General features: G+C 35.8%; 1 pseudogene; it reads right to left on the reverse strand.

Moving 5' to 3' along the window:
- Positions 1-2036: 2036 nt before the first annotated feature.
- LOC112083438 lies at positions 2037-2964 on the reverse strand (annotated as a pseudogene).
- Between the last annotated feature and the right edge of the window lie 792 nt (positions 2965-3756).

Genomic DNA, 3756 nt, shown 5'->3' on the forward strand with positions numbered 1-3756 from the left:
ATTCCATATCTTTCCATTATGGATGTAGTTTATGGAAATCTCATGATTTTTCTCAGGTTCATGTTGCTCTGGATTATCATTAGTTTCATTTGCTTCTTCCAAAATACTTTCTGCTATTTTGGGAGTATTATGCATTTCAGCCTCCTTTCGTTTTCTAGGATTTTTGTTCTTAGAACCGAAAAGTCTACCATGCTTCAAGCGTGTTCTAGACTCACGTGTATCATCTGCTTTTCCACGTTGTTGTGGTATATCAATACGAGCTGGAGTATTTGCAGCTGGTATATGTGATTTAGTAACCGTCTTGGTATCTGCAAATGCATCAGGTAGCTGGTTTGCTATACTCTGCAAATGCATAATTCGTCGAACTTCTAGTTCTGACTGCTTAGTGGGAGGATCAAGGTGTAACAGAGATGGTACACTCCATTTGATATCCTTTCCTACACCCTTATTTTCTCCTCCTAGAACCGGGAATACCTTCTCATCAAAGTGACAATCGGAAAATCGTGCCGTAAAAACATCACCAGTCAGTGGTTTTAGGTATCGTATAATAGATGGAGAATCATATCCAATATATATTCCCAACCGTCTTTGTGGTCCCATCTTTTTTCGTTGCGGTGGCGCTATAGGCACGTAAACCGCACAACCAAAGATCCTTAGATGGGAAATATTTGGTTCTCGACCAAATGCTAATTGTAACGGGGAGTACTTATGGTACGCACTTGGTCTTATCCGAATGAGTGCTTCTGCATGCAAAATAGCATGCCCCCATACAGATGTTGGGAGTTTTGATTTCATAATCAATGGTCTTCCAATCAGTTCAGACGCTTAATTAATGATTCAGCCAATCCATTTTGTGTATGGACATGAGCCACAAAATGTTCAACTTCAATTCCGATTACCATGCAGTAATCATTGAATGCTTGGGATGTGAATTCACCAGCGTTGTCTAATCTAACTCTCTTAATGGGATAATCAGGAAAGTGAGCTCGCAGTTTTATTATCTGAGTTAGAAATCTCGCAAATGCCATATTTCGAGATGATAATAGACAAACATGTGACCATCTGCTGGATGCGTCAATTAATACCATAAAATAGTGGAATGGTCCACATGATGGATGTATTGGTCCACAAATATCCCCTTGAATTCGTTCAAGGAACTTTGGTGCTTCATTATTAATTTTGGTTGGTGATGGCCTTATAATCAATTTACCAAGAGAACATGCAGCACATGTCATTTTATTTCTCAGATGTATCTCCTGGATTTTCATCGAATGACCATGTGAGTTTTCTATAATTTTTCGCATCATTGATGTTCCTGGGTGACCGAGGCGATCATGCCACAATGTTAAATTTTCTGGATTTCGTTTTGTCACGAGTTGCGATTCTATTGCATCTATATAAGTATGATGCAAACCGGAAGGGAGTTCTGGAAACTTTTCCAATATAAGTCTTTTGCCTAACTTATCAGAAGTTACATACATATACTTCTTTCCATTCTCAGTTACAAACTGAGTGTCATATCCTTGACGGTATATGTCTTTGAAACTCAACAAATTTCTTTTTGAATTTGGAGAATACAAGGCATTATTGATGGAAAATTTTGTTCCATTAGGCAACGTAAAGTTGGCTTTGCCTGTTCCTTCGATCAAGTCTGCGGGACCTGATATTGTATTGACAATAATCTTTGTCGGTTTCAAATTAGAAAAATATTTTTTTTTTCTCAAGATAGTGTGTGTCGTTCCACTATCAGGTATACAGATTTCTCGAACATTTTCCTTGAATGTTGTTCCGTCTTTAATATGATCCATCTCTGTAGTTAACATAAACATTAATGAAGAAAACATAAATTTCATTCATAGGAAAGCATACAATAATTATACATTGTTGTAAAAACAACACTATATATTTTAAAACTGAAAACGTAATAATTATACAATAGGTTGTTGAGAGACTCAACATTATTCGTTTTAAAACTGAAATGTAATAATTATGCATGGCATTAGCGGAGACTATTCAGTAGTCTCACTAAAAGCAATTCAGTTATCCGCTACAGCGGTCTCGTCGAAATCATCCGCAAAGTCGGAGGAGTCGAGGTATGATGTACCCTCGAAGTGTTCTGTGAGGTTCACTTCTTTCCCTTTGCCTTTGACAGACTCTTGGTACAACTTACAAAGATGTGGAGGGGTTTGACAGGTACGAGACCAATGTCCTTTGGACCCGCATCTGTAACATACATCCTCACGCTTCTGGTTGATATTCGTTTGGGGTTCTTTCCCCTTTGAAGTTTGTTCAGACCGAACCCACTTGTATGAGTTCCTCCCTTTTGGGTTGTAAGTCCTACCTCGTCCATGATTGAATCGACGGCCACAACCCCTATTGGTTTGACTTTTCCTTTCTGGTTTTTCTATAACCATCGCATTTGCTTCAGGAAATGCTTTGGTTCCCGTTGGTCGAGAATTATGGTTTCTGATGAGAAGTTTATTATTCTTTTCTGCTAATATGAGTGTCACAATCAATTCAGAGAATCTTGTATATCCACGATTCCTATACATTTCTTGTAGGATACGATGTTCCTTATGAAATGTAAGGTATGTCTTTTCGAGCATTTCTGCATCGGTGACGGATTTACCACAGTATTTCAGTCGTGAGACAATTCTCAGAATAGCAGAATTATAATCCTCAACCTTTTCAAAATATTGAAACCTCAAGTTTTTCCACTCTTCAAGAGCATGGGGGAGGTTTATTTCCCTCTGGTTATCAAACCTTTCTTTGAGAGCTTGCCAGCTCTGCTGGATCTTTTATGTGCGCATAGTCGTGCGTCACATTTTCATCTAGATGTTTCCTCAAGAAAATGATCGCTGTTGCCTTATCATGGGCAGACGATTCATTTTCTTCTTTTATGGTGTCGGTTAACTTTTTCGACTCTAGATAAAGTTCCGCATTGGTGATCCATTCATTGTTTGAGTGAAATGAATGAATGAAGGATAAGTATATTTATAGATTGAAAACCACTGTTCATAGCCGTTTGAAAAAGTGAAAAATTTTGAAAGATTTTCTTTGTGACCGTTGGTGAGAAAATAATTGGAGAAAATAATTAATCCAAATATTTTAATAAACAATCAGTTAAACCTATTAATTTTTAGACATAAGGTTTATATACAGGTGGCAGAGCCTCCTTATATAACAACCATTATTTTAACAGTAACATTATGGTGACATAGTCATCCACATTTATCTAATAACGAAATTACGAGGCGACACAGTGGGCCATTGTAATATTAATAAAAATAAATAATTATGGTGCATTTAGCAACCATGATATAAATAGTGAAATGATAACAAGGCGAGACAAACCACCCATTATAATATTAAATAATAGTGGTGTGTTAAACATCCACTGAAAATAATAAATAGTTATACAAGCGACATACCGCCTATTATAGTAGTGTATATATTATCTATATTAGTATTTGCGAAGTGAATTCGTATGTGGTTTAACGCACAATTTTTTGTGTCATTTTGATTAATGAAATTTTGATGATTTGATTGGTTGATAATTGTTATAATTTGATTGGTTGAATTAGCTAATTTTTAATCATTAAAATTGAGATTAGTTGTTTTAAAAATAGAAAATTTCTGTAATTGAGACAAATTTTTGTGTCATTTTGATTAATGAAATTCTGATGATTTGATTGGTTGATAATTGTTATCATTTGATTGGTTGAATTAACTAATTTCTAACCATTAAAATCGATA

The sequence above is a fragment of the Eutrema salsugineum genome, unplaced genomic scaffold (assembly GCF_000478725.1).
Source record: "Eutrema salsugineum unplaced genomic scaffold, Eutsalg1_0 scaffold_6, whole genome shotgun sequence".
Taxonomy (NCBI): Eukaryota; Viridiplantae; Streptophyta; class Magnoliopsida; order Brassicales; family Brassicaceae; genus Eutrema; species Eutrema salsugineum.